Here is a 26,968-nt window from a genome sequence, read left to right on the forward strand (position 1 = left end):
GTTTTCCTTTCTAAGTGTTTCTACTTCATAGCATTTTGTGCAGGGAGCTAAACTATCATTATGCTTAATTTTTAGTCTATTAAAATCACTAATAAGAGAAGCATGTTCCTTTTTTAATGAGTTATACTTTTTACTCAAGGTTTTACATAAATCAAATAATTCATGAAATGTATTTAAAAGCTCATCGAAAAATACATTTTTGTCTAATGAACTTGTTACCTCATCTCCAATGGCCATTAGTGTATAGTGAGCAACTTGCTTGGTGTTGGTTGGCTCCTCTTCTTCAAATGAACTTGAGTCATCCCATGTTGCTTTAAGAGCCTTCTTCTTCATTGGTTATCTCTTCTTTGCTTGGGGACATTCGCTCTTGTAATGTCCCAGCTTCTTGCATTCGTAGCATATTACTTGATCTTTCTTGGGTTCAAATTTATTTTTAGTGTCATTTTTAAATTTATTCCCTTTTATGAATTTTTTAAACTTTCTTGTTAAGAGTGCCAAGTCATCATTAAGGTCCTCATCACTTGAATTTTCTTTCAAGTGGTCTTCTTGAGTTCTTAGTGTCAGATCCTTCCTATCCTTTGGAATGTTGTTCTCAAGCACTTCATGAGCATTACAAGTCATCTCATAGATCATTAGTGACCCGATTAGTTCTTCAAGAGGAAAGTTATTTAAATCCTTGGCCTCTTGAATGGCCGTTACTTTAGGATTCCAACTCTTTGGAAGGGAACTTAAGATTTTGTTAACAAGTTCAAAATCCGAGAAACTTTTACCAAGTCCTTTTAAACCATTGATGACATCCGTAAATCGGGTGTACATATCTCCAATGGTCTTACTCAGTTTCATCTGAAATAATTCATAAGTATGCACTAAAAGATTAATTTTTGACTCCTTCACTCTACTAGTGCTTTCATGAGTCACTTCAAGTGTGTGCCAAATATCAAAAGCCATTTCACAAATCAACACTTAATTGAACTCGTTTTTATCTAATGCACAAAACAAGACATTCATAGCCTTGGTATTTAAAGTGAAAGTCTTCTTTTCCAACCCATTCCAATCATTCATTAGAAGAGAAGACTTTTGAAACCCATTTTCTATAATATTTCATAATTCAAAATCTATTGAAATTAGAAAGATCCTCGTTCTAGTCTTCCAATATGTGTAATTCGTCCCATTGAATATGGGCAGACATATAATTGAATGACCCTCTAGATTACTAGCAAATGTCATCTCTCTTGGGTTTAAAACCAAATAAGAGTGAACCTTGCTCTGATACCAATTGTTAGGATCAAGAGTGACACTAAGAGGGGGGGTGAATTAGTGTAGCAGAAAACTTTCCCGATTTCAAAAGTCTTCATTTCAATTAAAACTGATTCTGACAAAAATCATTTTGATTCAATCCGTTTCGAAGAGAAATTGAATTTGAAAGCTTTCGTAAAAGTGCAAAGAGAAGATTAAGGAGGTTTACAGTAATATAAATTACATAAATTAAAAGGAAACTAGAATGTAGAGTGATTCAGTCGATGTGACTTACATCCACTTTCGGATTCCTCCTCCGTCGAGGTCACCGACGTCCACTAAAGGCCTTCCTTCAATATGTAAAGACCAAACACTTCTTTAGATCGCTTTCTCCTTTTCCCGGATTTAGGAGATAACCCTTACAAGGCTCACTCCTCTTTCTTGGATGTTTACAAAGCTAAGAGAGGGAGGGGAGGACTCTTTCTAACTTTTACAACACTTAACACCCCAGAGATTCAAGAATATGTTAAACACTTTCGCGCCCTTTCATACAGAAAAGGGTGAGGTTTTTATAGGCCTCAATGGCTTCAAAATTGAAGCCAAAAAATGTCACATCCCTAAATTTTGGGGTACTGGTGGTACCACCACCGTTACTAGGTAGTACTACCATCGTTGGTCTGACATTGGATGGTACCACCACCTAACAGGGGCAGTACCACCACTGGCAGCATTCACTATCGGTAGTACCACAACCCAAACAACCCGGGACACTGTCTTCCAAGCAGTGCTACCGCCGGCCAAGATTTCAAGTGCTGAATGGGCTGCTCGATTCAGCCCAATTCAACCCTATTAAAGGCCCAATTGGCCTCGAATTAAGTTAGTAGGATTACCTCTCAATCCTAAGTTAATTTACGATCTAACTACAATAACTAAGACATAATCATAGTACTTCTTGTTTTGGTGCGTCAATTGCTCTTCTAGTGAGCTTCCGGTGAACTTCCGACGAACATCCAACGAATTCTCGGTAATGTTCCGGTGGACTCCCGGTAAGCTCCTGGACTTTACAACGATCTTCTTAGCGAGTTTTGATGAACTTTATTGGCAAGCTGTTGGACTTCTCGGTTGGTTCCAGCAAAACTTCCAATAAACGTGCGGACTTCCGACAAACTCTTGAACTCCCAACGAGATCTCGATCTTGACTCTGACACACCACCTGCTTTATGTCTTACTGCTATTGTAGTTAATCCTACACATTTTTCTCAATATATAGATTAGATCAAATAATTTACAATTGACTTCATCATCAAAATCCGAGATTCAACACCTTCCAAAGAACAGGAAGGATTTGGTACTTTGAACAATAGAATACCACTTGAGTGATGACTCAAGTGATGATGATGATGACCTTGAACTCCTCATAATAAAGCTTTAAAAAAATTTAAAACAAGAATCAAATAACAAAAATGAACCTAAAATGAATAAGCTACAAAAGAACAAGAAAACACTCAAGGTGGCTTGAGACGAATCAAGTTTATCCGAAGATGAAGAACAAACCAACAAAGGCAAGGTGGTAAACTATGCCTTAATGATTTTCAATGACAAGGTAACCAAAACCCCTTTGCCTTATTTTGAAATTACTTGATGCTTTTTCATGAGTTATTTTTAAATTAGTTAGTAAAATATAAAAATTATAAAAAGGTTAGATCATGCTTCTTTTTATTTTGAAAAAATGATCATGAAAATTACATGCTTTATGATAAAGGAATAAAATGTTAGATTTAAATCTAATGATTAATCATATGTATGTTTTTAAGAAGAAATAATGTGTATCTTGATGATTTCCGATTTTGATTGAAAATGCTTTATGTCCAATAAAACCATGCTTAATGTCTTCATGAAAATGTTAAGAGGTTTGATATCATGCTTAATGAGTTTATAGTTTGAAATTGTGCATGTTATATCTTAAAACTTGAAACTATGTTTTGGTATCATGCCCAAAGTAATGATGCATAATGATCATGCTTAATGAGTTTATATTTCGAAATTATGCATGATGATTCTTGTAATTTATGGCTTATCAATCTTTGTCGTAATGAAAGTTGCTTTTTTGGTTTTAAACATGATGCATGTTTTGATTTGGCATAAATAACAAAGGCATACTTGTATGAAATAAAAAAGAAAATATATTTTTCTTGAAAACTTCTTATTCCCTATCTTATTGAGTTTTCAAGGAGAGATTAATGAATCTATCTATGTTTTTTTTATCAATCTCTTGAAAATAATTTTGATTTGATGATTTGAATTTGAATTTGAATGAGATTTATCTTGATTTTTTGAGATTTCTAACTTGAAATTTCTTATGCCTGAATCAAGATATTATATCATTTGATCTCATATGCTTCTTTTTGCTATTTATAAAAGAAGAGATCTGTTGAAATTAATCATGTCTTGTGGCATTCATAATTTAATATTAATATCTTTCATGTCATGATTTTCATATGACACCTTTGTATTTTTGTAATGACTTGAACATTTACACCATTATGTTCTTTCCTTCTTCCTTCTTATTTACAATGACAAAGGTGAAAAAGGAAATCACTAGCATTTCAAGTGATCGATAAATCTCTTCATTTTATTTTGAATCTCTTGAAAGGAATTTTGTTGATTTGACAAATTGAATAAGTTAAAAATAATGATGAATGTTTTGAAAATAAATGATTTGATCATGTTTGATGATTTTAAATTTTGAAATTATGCATGATGAGTTGAAGTTATTAGGATCAAAAGCACTAAGAGGGGGGGGGGTGAATTAGTACAGCGAAAAACTTTCGTTAGTTTAAAACGACGTTTGTACGATGAAAGCATTTTCAATGAAAACCATTTCGAAAAATTCTTTAACTTAAGATCAACCAAAAGTATAGTTGAAGTAAAGCAACGGAGGCAATTTGTAGTTAAGATAGAGAGCAGAATGTAAATGCAAACTGAGATTTAGAGTGGTTCGGTCAATCTTGACCCACATCCACTTTTGGCTTCCTCCTTCAATGAGGTCACCGACGTCCACTAGAGGTCTTCCTTCAATAGGCGAAGGCTAACCACCCTTTTACAGCTTTAGTCCTTTTGACGGGCTTAGGAGACAACCCTTACAGATTTTCACTCCTCTCTTGAATGATCAAAACTTAGATGAAAAGAGGGAGAAGAACTTCTAGCCTTTTACAATACTTTTAAGCTCTCAAATTCTCGGAATAAATGTAAGCTTTCGGTTGCCCTTTCATGCAGAAAGGGTGGGTTTATATAGGTCCCAATCAATTTGAATTTGGAGCTCAAAAGTGTCATCTCCTAGATTTCCGGGGTTTTGGCGGTACCACCGCCAGAACTGGGCGGTACTATCGCCTAACACTAGTCGGAGACCGAGCTCAGGCGGTACCACCGCCTGACAGGGGCGGTACCACCACCTGACTTCGCTCGGAGACTGAGCTCAAGCGGTGTCAATGCCTGACAAAGACGGTACCACTACTTAGCATTCTTGGGAGACTGAGCTCCTAGGCGGTGCCACCGTCGGCCAAGAATTCTGGGTTTGAATGGGCTGATTCATTTCGCCCAATTTAGGTTTGTCAAGAGCCCAATTGCCCCTAGATTAAGTTAATGGGATCACCTCCCATTCATAACTTAATCTACATGTTAACTACAATATTTAAGACATCAATACTACAACTTGCTCTGGTGCGTCAATCGCTTCTTCCGACGAACATCCGACGAACCCTTGGCGATGCTCCGGCGGACTTCCAGTAAACTCCTGGACTTGTGATGATCCACTTGGCGAGTTTCGACGAGCTTCTTTAGCAAGCTCCTGGACTTCTCGGATTTGTTCCCGTAGAACCTCCGACGACCGTCCGGACTTCCGTCGAACTCTCGAACCCCCAATGTGATCATGGTCTTGACTCTAGCGCAACTCTTGCTACATATCTTACTTCCATCATAGTTAATCCTGCACATGTAAAACAAACTTCGATCTAGACAATTAATACTAAGCATTAATCAAGTTGTCCGGCATGTCATTGGTCCCTCGACGCTTCGTCCGATTCTTCGACGCATCGTCCTCTCCTACGGCCTATTGCCCAATCGGCTAGTTGACTCTATAACTCTGATATCCTTGCCATAATGTCTACTCTTCTTGGCCCGATACCCAAATCCACGACCCGAAGCCTTATGTCGATACGTCGACCGATCCACCTTCCCGACGTCCAATCTTCTGACATGTTCCTCCGTCCCAACATGATTTTTCCTGTTTTAATTATCTCATCATGATCGAAGCATCCTATGTCACTCAAAATGCAGATTAAAACATAAACACAATTATCAATTAGTTTCATCATCAAAATACAAGATTCAACAGAAGTGATGTTGGTTTAAAACTATTTATTCAAATGCATGAATCGACAATCTTTTTGTTAAATGAATCATGATTTTTCTTGTGAATTCTTGGAATTATAACTTGAGTCTTCTTTTTGAATCAAGATCGTTTCCTATCATGCTTTCTATTTACAAAAGAAGAAATTTATCAAAAATGATATATGATCTTTTGACACTCATGACTTGATTCTTCATCTTTGTTATTTATCTTTGTCATGATTTGAAGATTGAAGTAAAGGGAAATGAATTACACTACTATATTGTTATTCCCCTCTCTTTGCCAATGACAAAGGGGAGAAAGAATTGCTAGCATGCACATCACGAAAAGAGGCAAACTTGCTAGCTTGCTTATCTCAAAAGAGAAGCAAAGATTGCTAACTTGCATAATTCAAGAAGCAAATGTTACTTTCTTGAACATCTCAAATATTGCTAGCTTACATTTTCTAAAATAATATAAAAATTTGCTAGCTTGCATGATGTAAAACTTGTTAGAATTGCTAGCTTGAACATTGCAAAGAAAAGCAAACATGCTAAACTCTGCACATCTCTAAAACTTGCTAGCTTGCATGATGATAAATGCAATGATTTGAAATTATATATCTAAAAACTTGCTAGATGCACTTCTCCTTTTTATTGATGACAAAGGGGGGGAAGTCATGATGACAATTATGCATGAAATGATGTATTAAAAATATGATTATATATGATTTTATGATAAAATATTTCTTGGATTAATGATTTAAATTGCCTTGACTTGAATTCCTTTTGAATTCAAGGTTCATCTCACATATGCCATATTGATAAGAGGAGTTAAGGTGAACTTTGTCATCAATTAGTTGTCATCATCAAAAAGGGAAAGATTATTGAATCTCAGATTTTGATGATGAAACTAATTGATAGTGCTTATTTAATCTGTGTTTTGAGTGATGCAGGAAGCTTCGATCAAGAAGAGATAATTAAGGCAGGAGGAATCATGTTGGGCTAGAATGGAACATGTCAGAAGATTGGATGTTGAGACGGAGGATCGATCGATGTATCGATAGAAGGCTTCGGGTCATGGGTTCGGGCATCGGGCCAAGAAGAGCAGAAATTGCACTAAGAAAATCGGAGTTACGGAGGTCCACTAGCCGATTGGGCAATAGGCTGCAAGAGAGGACAATGCACCGAAGAATCAGATGAAGCGTCGATGAACCAATGACATGCCGGACAATATTTGATTTAAGCCTTATAATAATTGTATAGGTCTAAGTCAGCTTTAAGTGTGCAGGATTAACTACGATAGTGATTAAGGCATAAAGCAAAATGAAGTCCCAGAGTCAAGAATGAGACTTCGTTGGGAGTTCGAGAGTTCATCGGAAGTCCGGACGTTCGTTGGAATTTCTGCCGAAATTAGCCGAGAAGTCTAGGAGCTTGCCGAAGAAGCTCATCAGAACTTGCCAAGAAGATCATCGTGAAGTCTAGGAGCTTGCCGGGAGTCCGCTAGAACATTGTCAAGAGATCATCGGAAGTTCACCGAAAGATCGCCGGAAGAAACCTAGACTTACGGACTTATTCAGCTTAGAAAATGTCTCAAAATTCGTAGTTAGCACATAATTAGGTTGAAATTGGGCCAACTCAATTATGAGCCAAGGGCTGTGTTGGGCCAAGTGAAAAGGCCCAAATCGTGACCCAGCAGGTGGAACCGACATAGCATAGTCTCCGAGACTATGTCAGGCGATGGTACCACTAGTTTGGCCAATGGTACCACCCAGACTCAATCTCCGAGACTATTAGGCAATGGTACTGCTACAGGCGGTGGTTGCTAGTCATAGGTGCCCAACAAGCCAATCACGTAAGTGATGGCACATGTGACTTGATATAGAATCTTTTTGTTTATTATATTTTGGCATATATCACTTTATAACTATTGCATATATGCATATATATATTGTGATGTCCTTGGATTTGTGCGATGGGAATTGGATTGTGATGAGATCACGATAATAAGATCGATTCACCTTTAAACACATATCCTAAATAATCCCGGTCATAGGTTACTCGAGAGGGACATCATGATAACCGGACAGACTGGTGTGATGTATACCCGTCCATATGATGGATGCAGCTAGTCTCATAGCTACTCATGTAGGGACACTAGGGATACAGTACAGGTGCTCATTGGAGAATGAGTTCACTGATTGATCCGCTTACGGAATGTTGGATGGTTGATGATGCCTTATTGTCAGACAGCGATTCCGTAGTCCTAGTGGTGTATCTGGTCCTTAGACTTGAGACACCAAGGATGTCTTGTATGAGTGTTCCACTCTTTGATATCAGACTTATAGGTTTGGCTATCCCAGATCTAGTACAGCTGGTCATTGGGAGTGGTAGGCGACCTTACGAGGGCTATTGAGTGTCGATAGAGGATCATTCACTCTCGACGTCATGAGAGGAATATCCTATATGTTCTTGCTCAAACAAATCCCTGACCAAGGTCATTCGAGTTGAGAGAGAAAGAGTTCTCCGGGAGAATCCGATTAGAGCGAGACTCGAGTAGAAACCGTATGGGTCTGATAGCACCATGCTCGATATACGGTCTCTGGGATATTAGATGGATGAGGGACTATAGGTACATGTTAACTGAGGACAGACAGGTCCAATGGATTGGATTCCCCTGTATCATCTTGGGACTACGGCGTAGTGGCCTAGTACATCCGTAGTCGATGAGTCGAGTGAATTATTACAGAGATAATAATTCACTAAGTTAGAAAGAGTTCTGACAAGTATGACTCACGGCCAGCTCGATATTGGGTCTAGAGGGTCACACACATATGGTAGGCATTGCGATGAGTAGAGGTTCGGATATGAGATATCCGACGAAGCCCTTGTCTGATTGGATGCAGATCTAATACCCACTAGGCGAGGATCCATTAGAGTTTGACAGAGGACCTCTATAAATAGGAGGGATTCAAAGCCTCATAGGCTAGAGCCTTTGCTTGCCTCTCCTATCTCCTCCCCCTCTCCACCTCAGAGTAGGCCTAGGGTTTTAAGGAGCGTCGTCGTAGCCCTGTTGTGTGGATCACCGCTAGAGAGGAGGACGCTTGACCTCCTTCACCCTCTCCTAAGGATCTGCAAGGAAACAGGGATATACGATCTCCTTACGTAACACAATCTACTCTATATGCAGTTTTAAGTTTCGCGGATTTTGTGCACCAATCTTCGCATGACGACGAACATTTCTTTGGGAATCGAGGATTTTGTTTTCTTATTCTTCCACTGCGCATGTGATGTCGCCCCCAAGATTTCCCAACGGTGGTACCACCTGTACCCTAAAATTTCGAGGATTTGAATTTTGGCTCCAATTTTTGAAGCGATTTGGGCTCTATAAATACCCCAGCTATTCCTACATGGAGTAGGAAGAAAGGTGATCAAAAACTTTATATTTCTAAAGTTGAAAACCCTTGTAAAGTGTAGAGTCCCTCCTTCTAAAGTTTAGAGATTATTTTAAGGGAGAGTGTGAGGAAGGCTTTGTAAAAAGGGGTTGTAAAGGATCTCTCCTGAACCTATCAAAAGGAGAATCGAGTTGTAAGTGTAGTTGATCTTTGCACATTGAAGGAAGATCATTAGTAGATGCCAGTGGCCTCGACGGAAGAGGAATCAATGGAGTGGATGTATGTCGCGACGACCGAGCCACTATAAAAATCTAGTTTGCATTTATTTCTTGTTATTTACCTTTATTGCAAATGGAATTCTTACTTTCACTATACTTCTGCATGCTTTCAAGTTAAGCATATCCGAGATCGGATTTTATCATATGAAGAAATTTTAAACCGATATTTTTATCTACTGCATTAATTCATCCCCCCCCCCCCCTAGTGCCGACTCGTTCTTAATTATCCTAGCACGGAAGAGGCTCTTGGATATCTCATATCATTGAGTCCTTCCCTATTCATCAAACAGTTTATAGACATGTAGGAGAATGGATCTGGCATCCATCTTTTTATGCTATCTTTATAACTCAAGAGTCATGGAGCCCAACATATAACACTAAGCAAGAGTGGAGTCATCAATGTACTTCATGTAGCGAGCGATCTCATCCTCGCTTACCTCTTCCTCAAGCATAGGCATCACTGTATCAAGGACGTATGCGATTTTCTCCACCGTGAGAACAATCCTCAAGTTATGGAGCCAATCCGTATAATTTGGACTAGTGAGGCGGTTGACATCAAGTATGCTACGTAAGGGATTTGAAAGCGACATTTTCTGAAAATAAAGATACTACAGAAATAAATAATATATAAATTTTATAAAAATAAATAATCAAGATATGGACATCTATCTTAATATCCTCCCATTATTTTACTAACAAGTCACGCGACACCTTCAGCATGTGAAACGGAAGTCTCCAACAAACTTCTAGTGGGGATCGGGATACAATCAGCGTCTTAGTGTAACCTCGAGGGATTCAACCAATTACACTAAGCCCGAAAGATAGGTAACTCTTGCCGATCACAACTCCTTGTAATTCCCATCCTGTTCAGCCTCTGAATCACCATGGTCTTGAGGGACTCGACTAACCATGATGTTCGGTTAAGTCAATACCATCGTTACAAGATGAGTTTGATTCGATGATATACCCTCGAAGGACTCGACCAAGCATATCATGTCCTCAGGTCACCGATGACATCTTTATATCATAAACAAGATAGCGAATCGTGATATAGGTGAGCCTCGAGAGACTCAACCAACTCAACCTACATCGAGAATCGGTCCCTACCTATAACGATGGAAGGCCATGTGGGTCAATCTAATTGCCTCACATTTACCGACTTAATATTATTGAGAGAGGGGTTTCTTTGATTTAGTCTCATAATATGACATGTCACACATATACATATTTAATATATATCTATATCGCGTGCAAATATATATATACTTATCTAGTAGGTGTATAAACAATCACTCATCAAATGAACAATTTCACCAGATGATTATGGACCACAGTATAATGTGATCAGGCCTGAGCCAGTGGGCCTAATCACTCAAATCAAGATCTATGTGTGCAACGGTGCATCTCTATGCCTTATGATCATCCATCTTGTTCTCGTCGGTTCCGTCGACATCTTAAGGCATCTCCATGCATCGCAATCGTCCGTCTCGTGGATCTTGCTATCGCATCCATAATCCCGCTGCGCCTCCTCATGTGACTACAACTTAATCATAGACACACAGGCCCGACAATAAATGAGAAATAAAATAAAGGCTCGCAAACCTAAATAATAATAATCACAAATACACACATCACACGGTCCATGATCATCCGTCCACATAACATATATCACATATATAAATCATCATCATGAGAGACTACTAGATAATAATAAAAATAATAATCAATTAAATCTTTTAATTAATTAATATTTTTAAGAAATTCGGGACATGCAAGGAATTTTTTGATTTATGAGGAGTATTTTTATAATTTGGACAAAGGACAGAACTTGGAATTTCTAAAAATCCAAGGGGCAAAACTATCTTTTGGTCAAAAAACCCTAACCCCCCTCTTCTCTTAGTTTGCTACGGTCGCTGCCACCCTACCGATGGTAGCCTGTGCGGTGGGGGGGGGCGTGGGCCGCCGCCCCTACCGCGGGTGGCTCGCCCGCTGGTGATGTGCCTACAAACGGGGCCGCCCTTGCGGTCGGGTGCCCCTACGGATACTATCAACCTCGCAGGCAGTTGTGCACGCAGGCATCGCTGCCTTGCGGTGCCTTAGCCCGCAGTCGCAACACCGCCCGCTGGGGCTTGCTGCCGCCACTAGTGGCGAGTCGCACGTGGGCCCAACGGTGGCAAGCACCTCCCTTGCACGCTGGCACAATGCTCGCACGAAAGTCATCGTCGTGCCTGCGGCCCTGCCTATAGGCACCGTTATAGGCAGTCGTGCCTGCGCGAGCAATGCCCGCACGCAAGTGGTTGCCACTACAGCAGCCCGCTGGTCGTCAGCCGAGAGCCGACACGTAGATGGTAGCATTACCATCTGCTAGGGCAGCCAGGGCAACAATAGTTGTTGCCCTTTCTCACTTTTGCGTTAACGATATTGATGTCAAAAGCTTCTCCAAAACATAACACACGCACTTCAAAACCAATTTTTGCACGAACAACTTGACTATGATACCACTGTTGGGAAATCTTAGGGACGACATCACATATGTAGCGGAAGAATAGAAAACAAAATCTTTAATTCCCAAAGATATGTTTGTCATCGTGCAAAGATTGGTGCGTAAAAAATCACGAAATAGAAAACCACGTGTGAGATAGATTATGTTACCTAGGGAGATCGTATATCTCTGAATCCCTATAGATCTCTAGGAGAGGGTGAAGGAGGTCAAGCGCCCTCCTCTATAGCGGTGATCCACACAACAGGGCTGCGATGATGCTCCTCAAAACTCTAGGCCTACTTTGAGGTAGAGAGGGGGAGGAGAATAGGAGAGGAAGCAAAAGCTTTAGCCTATAAACTATTGAAGCCCTCCTATTTATAGAGGTCCCTTTTCAACTTAACCCTATGGATCCTCCCCTATTAAGTATTAGATCTCCATCCAACTACCCAAGACTCTTAGATTAGTGAATCTTTATCCAATAGTCTCTCATGGGCTCTTATTGGATCTTCTCCATATGATCCAATAATTCTAGGGCTTATTGGATATCCAATAAGATAGGGGCTCTGGCGGATATCTCATATCTGAACCTCTACTCATCGCAATGTCTACCATATGTGTGTGACCCTCTAGGCCAAATATCGAGCTGGCCGTGAGTCATACCTGTCCAAACTTCTGACTCAATGAATTATTATCTCCATAATAATTCACTCGACTCATTGACTACGGACGTACTAGACCACTACGCCACAGTCCCCAGATGATACAAGGGAGGGAATCCAATCCATTGGACTTGTTTGTCCTCAATTACCGTGTACCTATAGTCCCTCATCCATCTAATATCCCAGAGACCGAATACCGAGCATGGTGCTGTCAAACCCATACGGTTTCTACTCGAGTCTTGCTTTAATCGAATTCTCCCAGAGAACTCTTTCTCCCTCAATCTAAATAACCCTAGCTAGGGATTTGTCTGAGCAAGAATAAATGGGACATTCCTATCATGATATCGAGAGTAGATGATCCTCTATCGTCACTCAATAGCCCTCATAAGATTGCTTACCACTCCCGATAACCGATTGTGCTAGATCTGGAACATCCAAACTTATAAGTCTGGTATCAAATAGTGGAGTACTCATACAGGACATCCTTGGTGTCTCAAGTCTAAGGACCAGATACACCACTAGGACTACGGAATCACTATTTGACAATAAGGCATCATTAACCATTCAGCATTCCGTGATCGAATCAATCAGCGAACTCATTTCCCAATAAGCACTTGTATTGTATCCCTAGTGTCCACATATGAGCAGCTATGAGTCCAGCTGCATCCATCATATGGACGGGTATACAACACACCAGTATGTTCGGTTATCTCGATGTCTCTCTCGAGTAACCTATAACAGGGATTATTTAGGATCTGTGTTTAAAGGCGAATTGGTCTCATTATCATGATCTCATCACGATTTGATTCTCATTGCACAGATCTAAGGACATCACAATATATATATATATATATATATATATATATATATATATATATATATATATATATATATATATATATATATATATATATATATATATATATATATATATATATATATATATATATGCAACAAGCAATATAAAGTGATAAATACCAAAATATAATAAGCAAAAAGACTATGTGTCAAGTCACACATGCCATCATTCACGTGAATGGCTTGTAGGCCACATATGACTAGCAAGTATTATCACGCCCCCTAAATTTAATCCTCATTCATGAGGTGTGAACCTAACTCAAAATTGATAATATTATAATTCAACAAACAATCCAGGATCCAAACACACATTTGAGGCTACTAAGAAAACACTCAAGTCAAAATTTACCTCTATAATCCATAATTTATAAAACTTGTGCAGTTTATAATCATACCATCATATCACTTAATGATTCACAAAATCCAAAGCTAATTTAACTAAACCATAACCACATTATAAATCCATAAGCATGAGAATCTATACAATTACAAAACCAACATGTACCATATGTTTATATCATTACACAATTTAAACTTAATATTCCTAAAATCTCGATATGATAGGTACTTTTCAAATATTTATAAGATACATCAATCTAGATTTATCGTTGATACACAAAAAAGGAACTTATACAACATTAACATGTCAAGTACGAAAGATTTGCCCTAAAATCTTCTAGTTTTCCACTGCCTCAACCCAAATTACATATTTTAGTGAGCGATAAGCTATCCTGAAAAATTTATATAGCAACGGAATGAGCATATAAAGCTCAACAAGTGATTAACATATCCATAGCAAAGAGGACAGTTTTCAAACAAATAAAGTATCAAAATACAAAGTAGATATACAAGATGAAATAGAAGCCTGGTTTGTTTGAATGCATGTTTTGTAGAGATACAAGATGAATCAGAATTACGATGTCATTTCGTTCGAAGCATGTTTTATTCATATAATTGAGGAAAGGTAATTAGAGCATATCATTAGCATAAGGAGCATATCCATGGCATATGGTATATTTCAAGGTATAACAAAGATATATAAACATTTCGGAAACATATCAAAGAACAAAACATAAACAGAAGCTCAAATGTCACATAACGTTGCATTCATTTCATTCTTATCCAAAGCATGCATAGAAACACAACCAAAGCTTTGGATATCATATCAAACACATAGAAGGTGAAGTGGGATCATAACATAATATGGTCCATCCATTTTTGAATGACCACTAAACATAAGTCTCCCACGTTTGGGAGCTCCATCCACCCATGTTTGAATGAAGTCATAGGGGGCCGGCAGAGCATCGCGGGCTCTAAGCATAACTCCCTTTACCATTTCTGGTAAAGATTCATATTTATCCCATAAACACCGGAGTAAAAAGGATAGTGAATAATAAAATTGGGACATATCGGAAACACATGCAGAAACAATAGAATGCATGTGCCAATACGAAACATTGCGATACAAACTTAAACTTTACATAATAAATGCAAGTATATAAATAATTAAAGGACAAAAGTATATAGAAATTCAAGGCCATAATGTAAAGCTCAACTTAAGTACGGGTTTATGCTAAAATCAATTTCCAAAGAGAAGAAATAAGAGGAGGTAAAATCGACCAAAGCTCGATTCTAGTAGAATTTAAGAAGTAGATTGTATAAATTATTTAAATAACCAATTATGGTCTAATTTATACAAAATAGGTGTCATTCAAAATATGTGTCAATCTATTTTCAGGTAAATTAAGGTTTGCAGGAATTGGAGTTCACAACAAGGAGTTACAAATAATTTCATAGTGAAAGGTCTGAAAACATCAGCTTTGTTTTACTAAATCCACTAGGTCGAAAAAAATTGATGTTTTCAGTTTGCATTTGTATTCCAAAATTTTCAAATTAGGTAAGCACAGAAATATGTTTGAGTCTAGTTTCTAATAAATCATACTTTGCATGAATCTGAGTTCTCAGCAGAAAGTTATAAGCAGTTAAGCAACAAGAGGTCAGAAATTACAGTCCCTGATTTGCAGAATATGTAGGGCTAATTGAAATAGAAGTTTGAGTAGGCATTTAAACTCCAAATCAGTCAATCTATGTATTAAAATAAAGTCTTTGAGTCTACTTTCAAATGGATTAGACTTTGCCTAAATAAGAATTTAGTACTAAAAGTTAGGTCCAAAACAATACATAGAGGTCATATTACCGAAAAATTATAGATTCATGACTTTGTATCAAAACGAAAGAAATATCTGGTTCTCAATTAAAATCTTTCAAATTTTATAGAATTAAAATAAAAACAGAGATTATGATTTTTGTAAGATGGGGTTAGAATACTTGCCTTAGAAAAGTTTGATTCCTAAATATAAGGAAATTGATGTAAAACCTCAAGCTCTTCTTATTCTTTGTCTTCTTCTTCTTCTTTTCTTCTCTTTTCTTCTCTAATCTTCTCTTCTCTTCTCTTCTCAAAGCCACGCTGGTTCCAAAAACTTAAGTTTTGTTTTTTTTAATCTTTAATCTAATTATTTGAGTTTGGCTAATATAAGAATTGTAAGGTATCAAGCATGCATGAAAGGGCTTATGTGTCATCCATAAAACCAACAGGGGTGGCACCATATATATATGTATATATATATATATATGTATATGTATATATGTATATATGTATATATATATACATATATATATATATATGTATATATATGTATATATATATACATATATATATATATATATGTATATATATGTATATATATATACATATATACATATACATATATACATATATACATATATACATATATACATGTATACATATATACATGTATACATATATATATGTGTATATATGTATGTATATACATATATATACATGTATATACATACATATATACACACATATATATATACCTATAAGGAGGCTATTACGAGTATAGACTCCGAGAAATGACAAAAAGCCATGAATTTTAAGATGGATTTTATGTACTCTAACAAGGTTTGGAACCTAGTGGATACATCCGAGGGTATTTTACCCATTTGTTGCAAGTGGATATTCAAGAAAAAGATTGAAATAGATGGAAATGTGGAGACCTATAAAGTAAGGCTAGTGGCTAAGGGGTATCTTCAAAAATAAGGTGTTGACTATGAGAAACATTCTCACCCATAGCCATGCTAAAATTCATCTGAATTCTATTGGCTATTACAGCACACTATAATTATGAGATCTGGCAGATGGATGTGAAAACCACATTCCTCAATGACAACCTCGAGGAGGATGTGTATATAATATAGCTTGAGGGATTCGTGTTCAAAGAAAGTCCAAATAAGGTGTGCAGATTGCTTAGGTCCATCTATGAACTAAAGCAAGCTTTCCGAAGTTGGAATACAAAATTTGATAAAGCGATCAGATCTTATAACTTAGTTAAGAATAAAAATGAGCCTTGTGTATACAGGAAGGTAAGTAGGAGCACTATCACCTTCTTGGTGTTATATATGGATGACATCTTAATCATTGGGAATGATATAGGAATGCTCTCTATAGTAAAGGCTTGGCTATCTAGACACTTCTTCATAAATGACTTAGGGGAAGCATCCTATATCTTGGGGATTCAGATCTATAGAGATAGATCTATGAGGATGCTTAGCTTGTCCCAATCCAAGTAGATAGACATTATTGTCAAAAGGTTTGGCATGAAAAATTTCAAGAGTGGTCTCATACCGATGAGATAGAGGATATCACTTTCTAGGAGTATGTCCCCAAACACTCCTGAAAAAAGGACAAACATGGATAGGATACCCTATGCTTCAGCGATAGGGTCTATCATATATGCTATGCTATATATCAAGCCTCATATAGCGCATGCTTTGAGTGTCACGAGCAAGTATCAAGCAGATCTAGGCTTGGAGCACTAGAAAGCAGTAAGGTGTATCATTAAGTACTTGAGAATGACTAAGGATCTTTTACTAGTAAATGGAGGAAATAGTCTCAGGGTTGAGGGCTACACGGACTCAAGCTTCTAGTTTGATATCGATGATAGTAAGTCTAATTCAGGATATGTGTTCACCTTAAATGGAGGAGTAGTATACTGGAAGAGTTTCAAGCAAAATACTACTATTAACTCGACCATAAAGGTGGAGTACATTGTTGCGATAGAGGTGGTAAAGAAAGGAGTCTGGATGAAGAAGTTCATCATAGATCTGGGAGTCGTGCTGGGTAGCAAGGAGTCGATTCCCTTATAATACGACAACTATGGAATGATTACTCAAATGAGAGAACCCAAGTCTCATCAAAAGTGTTCTAAGCAAGTTCTAGCTTATTAGAGACATTGTGGCTCGAGGAGATGTAGCAGTAGAAAGAGTTTCATCAGAAGATAACATTGCAAATCCACTAACAAAGTCATTGTCTCATATTGTCTTTGAGCGTCATAGGAGTCTAATGGAGATCAGACACATAGATGATTGACTTTAGGTCAAGTGAGAGATTGCTAGTCACAGGTGTCCTGTAAGCCAATCATGTATGTGATGGCACGTGTGACATGACACGTAGTCTTTTTACTTATTATTATCATGGCATTTTCTCACTTTGTATTGCTTGATGCATAAATATATTATGATGTCTACGGATTTATGCAATGGGAATTGGATCATAACGAGATCAAATAATGAGACTGATTCACCTTTAAACACAGATCCTAAATAATCCCAATCATAGGTTACTCGAGAGGAACAACGAGATAACCAAACAGACTAGTATGTTGTATATCCATCCATATGATGGAGGCAGCTGGTCTCATAGTTGCTCATTTAGGGACACTAGAGCTACAGTATAGGTACTCATTGGAGAATGAGTTCATTGATTGATATGCTCATGGAATGCTAGATAGTTGATGATACCTCATTATCAGATAGCGATTTCATCATCCTAGTAGTGTACTTGGTCCTTCAACTTGAGGCACCAAAGATGTCTTATATGAGTACTCCACTCATTGATTTTGAACTTATAGGTTTGGAAGTACCAGATCAAGTATAATCGGTCATCGGGAGTGGTAGCCAATCTTAAGAGAGCTATTGAGTGTCGATAGAGGATCATCAATTCTCGATGTCATGAGAGGAATATCTCATGTGTTCTTGCTCAAACAAATCCTTAGCCAAGGTCATTTGGATTGAGAGAGAAAGAGTTCTCTAGGAGAATCCGATTAGAGCAAGACTCTAGGAGAACCGTATAGACCTGATAGCACCATGCCCGATATATGGTCTCTAGGATATTAAATGGATAAGGGACTATAGATACATGGTAACTGTTAGAAAATCTGGGATGACATCACATGTACAATGGAAGAACAGAAAATAAAATCCCAGAATTCCCACAAAACCAAAAAAACTATACGTATAAGAAAACTGTGTTGCCTAGGGAGATCATATATCCCTGAAAACCTATATATCTATGGGAGAGGATAAAGGAAATCAATTGTCCTCCTCTCTAATGGTGATCCACATGGTAGGGATTGTGAAGATGCTCCTTAAATCGCTACCTAAAACTCTTCCTCGTATGCACCACGCAATTAAGAAGGGGTTGCTCGTTCTTGATGTCCATACGCCATAAACAAGGGCTGCAGTATGAGGAGGAGAGATGAGAGTAGGATATGTCAGCCAAAAAGAATATATCCCCTGGCCCTTTGGTTCTCTCCTATTTATAGAGGCTCCCTAACATCCTAACCCTAATGGATCCTGCCATATTGGGTACTAGATCTTGATCCTGTTGAATTTTAGATTTTGATAATAAATTCAATTGAAGAGTTAATGATCTAATCTGTATTTTGAGTGTCGCAAGACTAGCTTCCATCATGAAAAGACAAATCAATTAAAGTAGTGAAATCAGATGTTGGACCAGTGTGGAACATGTCAGGAGATTAGACATCGAGCCGAAGGATTGATCGACGTACCAACATAAGAACTTCATGCCATGAGTCCGGGCATCAGGCCCAAAAGATTAGAATTGCACCAAGGAGATCAGATGTTATGAAGGTCAACATGTCGATTGAGCAATACACCACAAGAGAGGACGATGCACCGAAAGGATCAAACGTAGCATCAGATGAACCAATGACATGCTAAACAACATAGTATTCTATTTGTAATCGATTGTGTCTAGATTGAAGTAGTCATGATTATAATTGAGTTAGTTTTGGGAGTAACCCTACTAACTCAATTAGGGGCCAAGTGGCCTTAAGTTGGGGTTGTTTTGGGTCAAGTGGAAGGCCCACTCGGTCACCCATAGAAGGGTCAGGCAATGGCACCGCTAGACTGGGTGGTGGTACCGCCCAGACACAGTCTCTCAAACTTGTTAGGATCAAGAGCACTAAGAGGGGGGGGTGAATGTTAAATCTCGGATTTTGATGATGAAGTCAATTGTCATTTGTTATCTAATCTATATGTTGAGATAAGTGTGCAGGATTAACTACGATAAAAGTAAGATATGCAGCAGGAGTTGCGTCGGAGTCAAGACAACGATCGCGTTGGGAGTTCGAGAGTTCGGCGGAAGTTCGGGCAGTCATCGGACGTTCTGTGGGAACAAATCCGAGAAGTCCATGAGCTTGCCAAAGAAGCTCGTCAGAACTCGCCAAGTGGATCGTCGCAAGTTCAGGAGGTGCCGGAAGTCCACAGGAGCATCACCGAGGGTTCATCGGATGATTGACGGAAGTTCGCCGGAAGCTCGCCAGAAGAAGTGATTAACGCACCGGAGCAAGTTGCAGTAAATGTCTTAGGGAATATCGTAGTTAGCACAATGATTAAGTTGGAAATGGGAGGTGATCCCATTAACTTAATCTTGGGGCAATTGGGCCCCTGAAAACCCAAATTGGGCCGAATGGATCAACCCATTCGGACCATGATTTCTGCCAAGCGATTGAACCGCCCAAGCCAGGCGGTGGCACCGCCTAGGCTCAGTCTCCGAGCGAGACTGGGCGGTGCAACTGCCCCAGCCAGGAGGTGGCACCGCCTGGGCTCGGTCTCCGAGCTTTGGCTGAGCGATGCAACCGCCTCAATCAGGCGGTGGCACCGCCTGAACTCGATCTTCGAGCTCTGGTAGGAGGTGCAACCGCCCCTGACAAGAGGTGGCACCGCCCAGAGGCTCAGTCTTCGAGCTCTGCCAGGCGGTGCAACCGCCTCAGTTAGGCGATGCAACCGCCAGATCCCGGAATTCCGGGAATTGACAGTTTTGAGCTCCAAATTCAAACTGGGTTGGGGCCTATAAATACTCCACCCTTTCAGCACTGAAAGGGCACTCAAAACACACTGAAATCCTGATCTTATTCTGTGATTCTTCGAGCTCAAATTTGTTGTAAAGGCCAAAAGTTCTTCTCCCTCTTTTCTTCCAAGTTATGATCTTTAAAGAGATGAGAGAAAATTCTGTAAGGGTTGTCTCCTAAGCCCGTCAAAAGGAGTGAAACTGTAAAAGGGTGGTTGGCCTTCGCCTATTGAAGGAAGGCCTCTAGTGGACGCCGGTGACCTCGTTGGTGGAGGAAGCCAAAAGTGGAGTAGGTCAAGATTGACCGAACCACTCTAAATCTCAGTTGGAATTTACTTTGAGCATTTTATCCTTACTGCAAATCTCCTCAAAAGCTTACTGCTTTCTGCGCATATACGATCGGGTTTTAAGCTTTGCACTTTCCGAATCGACGTTTAGACGTAAATAAGTTTTATCGTATGATCATCATATTTCAGTTTGCGTTTACGTTTTGATTTCAATCATAACTGCAAACTGCCTTTATATCCTTGCTTTAACTGCATCTCGCTTAATCAAGTGATTTACGAATCAGCATTTAGACGTAAATCAGTTTTTTCGTATGAATATCATATTTCAGTTTGCGCCTACTATCTGATTTGAACCATAACTGCAAACTGCATTTATATCTTTGCTGCATCTCGTTTAATCAAAAGTTAAAGTGATTTATGAATCAAGCTTTCTTACCGAAATCACTTTTATCGAACGAACGCAGTTTTTTTAATCGTAGAAGGTTTTCTGCTGCACTAATTCACCCCCCCGCCCCGCTCCCCCCTCTTAGTGCTCTTGATCCTAACAATTGATATCAGAGCGGGGTTAACTCTCAAACGGATTAAAACCCAAGAGAGATGGTATACGCCGGAAACCAAGAGGGCCATTCTATTACACGTCCACCCATGCTCAATGGGACGGACTACACCTATTGGAAGACCCGAATGAGGATCTTTCTTATTTCTATAGATTTTGAACTTTGGAATCTTGTCGAAAATGGATTTTCGAAGTCTTCTCTTCCAATGATCGATTGGAATGAATTGGAGAAGAAGGCTTTCGCTCTTAATGCAAAGACTATGAATGCCTTATTTTGTGCACTTGATAAAAACGAGTTCAACCGTGTTTCGATTTGTGAAACCGCATTTGATATTTGGCACACACTCGAAGTGACTCATGAAGGCACAAGTAAAGTGAAAGAGTCAAAAATCAATCTTTTGTTACATTCTTTCGAACTTTTCTGGATGAAACCGAGTGAGACTATTGGCGACATGTTTACCCGTTTCACGGATGTCGTCAACGGTCTAAAAAGACTCGGAAAAAGTTTTTTAGATTTTGAGCTCGTAAATAAGATTCTAAGATCCCTTCCTAAGAGTTGGGATCCTAAAGTCACTGCTATTCAAGAGGTGAAAGATCTAAACAACTTCCCTCTTGAAGAACTAATCGGGTCATTAATGACCTACGAGATGACTTGCAAAGCTCATGAAGAGCAAGAAGACATCCTTCCAAAGTACATGAAGGATATGGCACTTAGAACTTCATAAGACCACTTGAGAGAAAACTCAAGTGATGAGGACTGTGACGATGACTTGGTACTTCTAACAAGAAAATTTTAAAAATTTATTAAAAGAAACAAGTTTAAGAATGACACAAAAAATAAACTTGAACCCAAGAAGGACCAAGTTATTTGCTACGAGTGCAAAAAGCTGGGACACTACAAAAGTGATTGTCCCCAAGTTAAAAAGAGAACATCAAAGAAGAAGGCGCTCAAATCAACGTGGGATGACTCGAGCGCGTCCGAAGAAGAGGAGTCCAACACCGAGCAAGTTGCTCATTATGCCTTAATGGCCATCGGAGAGGAGGTAACAAATTTAATAGATGTAGATTTATCATTTGATGAATTATTAAATGCCTTCCATGACTTATTTGATGAATGCAAGATTATTAGTAGAAAATATAAATTGCTAAAAAAGGAGCATGATTGTCTTACTTGTAATTTCGATAACTTAAAAACTCAATATCATGAAAGTTTAGGTTCATGCATAAAATGCCATGATCTAGAAACTCTCCAAAAGGAAAACTTGCTACTTAAGGACACCTTAAAGAAATTCGAGGTTGGTAGCAAGTCCTTAAACATGATCCTTGCAAACAAGGGTCACGTTCCCAAAAGAAGTGGAATCGGATTTGTGAGAAGTCCTCACCAAAATCGAACCACCTTCATAAAAGGCCCCATCATACATGTTCGACACCAAAGCAAATGCAACTTTTGTTGCAAACTTGGACACAAAATGCATTATTGTCCATTCAAGAAAATTAGTCCGAACAAATTAATTTGGGTTCCTAAAGGAACCATGATAAATTCTATGCAACATGATAAACAATGTAGATCTATTTTTGAGGCACCCAAAAGCAAATGGGTACCTAAAGATCATCTTTTCTTGTCGAAACCTATACCATCGCAAACTAGGAGCAAGAGATGGTACCTTGATAGTGGATGCTGAAGGCATATGACCGGAGATCCATCTCAATTCTCTAAGCTCACTAGCATAGACGAAGGCTATGTCATCTTCGGAGACAACAACAAGGGTAAAATCATTGGCAAAGGAACTATAGGTAACAAATCCAATTTCTTTATTGAAGATGTTTTGTTAGTTGATGGTTTAAAACATAACCTCTTGAGCATTACTCAATTATGTGATAAAGGATATATTGTCAGATTCGAATCTAATGCTTGCATCATTGAAAATTCACACAAAAACACATCTATGATTGCATTAAAACAAAATAACATATACACTATTGACATCAATGATTTGTGTAATGAAATGTGTTTTTCGGTTTTGAATGAGGATGCTTGGCTATGGCATAGAAGATTAGGTCATGCTAGCATGAAACTAATCACTCAAATATCATCTAAAGAACTTGTAAGAGGAATTCTTCATATCAAGTTCATCAAAGATAATGTATGTGATGCTTGCCAATTAGGTAAACAAATTAAGGGTAGTTTCAAATCTAAGAATCAAATAAGCACCTCTAGGCCCTTACAATTGATCCATATGGACTTGTTCGGACCAATCTCTACATCAAGCCTAGGAGGTAGCAAATATGCCTTCGTCATTGTAGATGACTATAGCAGATACACATGGACTTACTTCTTAAAACAGAAAAATGAATGCTTTAGATATTTTACCAAGTTTTGTAAACTTGTTCAAAATGAGAAAGGTTATATGATTTTATCAATTAGAAGTGATCACGGTGATGAATTTCAAAACCATGATTTCCAAGAATTTTGTGAACTCAATGGATACAACCATAATTTCTCTACTCCAAGAAATCCTCAAAAAAATGGAGTAGTAGAAAGAAAAAATTGAAATTTACAAGAAATGGCAAGAACCATGTTGAATGAACATAGCCTACCCAAATATTTTTGGGCCGAAGCCGTAAACACTACATGCTATATTTTAAATAGAGTTCTAGTAAGACCCTTACTCACCGAAACTCCCTATGAGTTATGGAACAACAAAAAACCCAATGTTTCATATTTTAAAGTCTTTAGGTGTAAGTGTTTTATCTTGAATGAAAAAGATAACTTAGGAAAATTTGATGCTAAATCCGATGAAGGAATCTTTCTTGGTTATTCTTCGATTTCTAAAGCTTTTCGTATCTTCAATAAAAGAACTTTAATTATTGAAGAATCCATTCATGTTGTTTTCAATGAGATTTCCGAAATCAGAAAAAATGATTTTGATGATGATGTTAATTTTGATTCCTTGAATTTAAATGAAACCCCGTCTCCAACTAGCAACTTGGATGCATCCACTTCCGAAACATCCTTACCCAAGGATTGGAAGTATGTAGATACTCATCCTAAGGAGCTAATCTTAGGAGACACATCAAAGGGGGTTTAAACACGTTCTTCTCTTAAAAATTTTGGTGCCAATGCCGCTTTTCTCTCCCTAATTGAACCCAAATGTGTTGACGAAGCCATGAAAGATAATTCATGGATTATCACAATGCAAGATGAATTAAATCAATTTGAGAGAAATGAGGTGTGGAAGCTTGTTCCTAGGCCAAATGACCATTTAGTTATTGGTACTAAATGGGTTTTTAGAAACAAGCAAGATGAATATGGTATCGTGGTTAGAAACAAGGCTAGATTAGTGGCCAAAGGTTTCAACCAAGAAGAATGTATCGATTACGAAGAAATCTTCGCTCCTATGGCTCGATTAGAAGCCATAAGGATGCTCCTTGCCTACGTTAGTAGCAATAATTTTAAGTTGTTTCAAATGGATGTTAAAAGCGCTTTTCTTAATGGCTTTATTTCCGAAGAAGTCTATGTTGAACAACCTCCTGGATTTGAAAATAATAGCCTCCCCAATCATGTGTTTAGATTAACTAAAGCTCTCTATGGTTTAAAACAAGCTCCGAGTGCTTGGTATGAGAGACTTAGTTCTTTTCTTATCGAAAATAATTTCACAAAAGGTAAGGTTGATACTACATTGTTCATTAAGAATTTTGAAAATGTTTTTCTCATTGTTCATATTTATGTTGATGATATTATCTTTGGTTCTACGAATGAATCTCTTTGTGAATCTTTTGCTAAAACTATGAGTCTTGAATTCGAAATGAGTTTAATGGGAGAATTAACATTCTTCTTAGGCTTACAAATCAAACAACTAAGCAATGGCATCTTTATTAATCAAACTAAATATGCTATGAATTTGCTAAAAAAGTTTAATATGAATAACTCAAAAGCTATTAACACTCCTATTAGCACCTCCACTAAATTAGAAATTGATGAAAGTGGAGAAAGCTTCGATCAAAAAACTTATAGGGGCATGATAGGAAGTTTACTTTACCTCACTGCAACTAGACCAGATATCATGTTCAGTGTAGGACTTTGTGCTAGATTTCAATCAAACCCTAAGATATCTCATTTCAAAGCAGTTAAAAGAATACTTATATATCTTAATGGTACCACAAATCTAGGATTATGGTACCCAAAATTAGAGAATCTTGAGTTAATTGCTTATGCTGATGCGGACTTTACTGGCTGTAAACTAGATAGAAAAAGCACATCAAGAACATGTCAATTTTTAGGGCATGCCCTTGTTTCCTGGTCATCTAAGAAACAAAACTCGGTTGCACTATCAACAACCGAAGCTGAATATATTGCAGCAAGTGCATGCTGTGCACAAGTTGTATGGATGAAAAACACCTTAGAAGATTATAAAATTCATCTTAAAAATATTCTCATTAAATGTGATAACACAAGTGCAATATGTTTAACGAATAATCCTATACAACACTCAAGAACAAAACATATTGATATTAGACATCACTTTATACGAGATCATGTTACTAATCATGATGTAATCATAGAGTTCATTGATACTAAACATCAACTAGCTGATATTTTTACAAAACCTCTAAGTGAAGAACAATTTGATTTCATAAGAAGAGAATTAGGAATGTTGATGTGTCCGAATACATAAACTAGTTAAAATTATTTTTCGGACTTTATTGAATGATCAAATCACTTGATTGACATTACATGCCTAAATAACATGTTGGAAATTATGTGTTGAATACAAAAATTTCCATAACAATAAGCATTTTTTCATGATTGTATTTGAAAATCTATAGCATAGTCTTGTCCGAATGCATGAAAGTGTTAATTTTATTTTCGGAGTCGCTTAACAATTGGTATCCTAATAATCAAATTTTCTCATACACTTATTATATAAAAATTATTTTTCTAAAATGGATTTGATGAAATGATTCCTGCTTATAAATTCCATCTTGTAATATGGATGATAGTGTTTTACTTGCAAAGATTTGTTTCACATACATATCTTGATCCTTGTAAAAATGAAGCATGATTTGATCTCTCATCGATTTTAACTTCACTCAAAGTAAACTCACAAATAGTTGGTATCACAAATGGCCTTCCTCCTTCATGCAAAAAGATTATAACAAATAAAAAGGAAGAAGTATTCAAAACGATCTACATATCATGCTTTCCTTTATATGCTTGTATAATTGATTTCCTATCACTCACTATTGGAAAATAACATGAACCCAGTAAAGGAATGAACAATTATCACACTTATGCTCAAAATTTGTTTATATTATTCTCCTAGTATCACAATTACCACACTTTTTGTTGATGACAAAGGGGGAGAAATATATGAGTATTAATGCTATGCTTGGATCACCAAGAGATATATGAATAGATGCTATGATTGCTATAATTTGCATTATGCCTTGTTTGTATCGTGTCAAGATATCAAACAAAAAACTTGCATCGTAATTTTACGTATTGATATCTTACCATGTGATGAAATGCAATACTTGATAAAACATTTGAAATGTGTGCATCATGTAATGATATCAAAATCCTACTTCGCAGT

Source organism: Musa acuminata, chromosome BXJ1-5, assembly GCF_036884655.1.
Source record: "Musa acuminata AAA Group cultivar baxijiao chromosome BXJ1-5, Cavendish_Baxijiao_AAA, whole genome shotgun sequence".
Classification (NCBI taxonomy): Eukaryota; Viridiplantae; Streptophyta; class Magnoliopsida; order Zingiberales; family Musaceae; genus Musa; species Musa acuminata.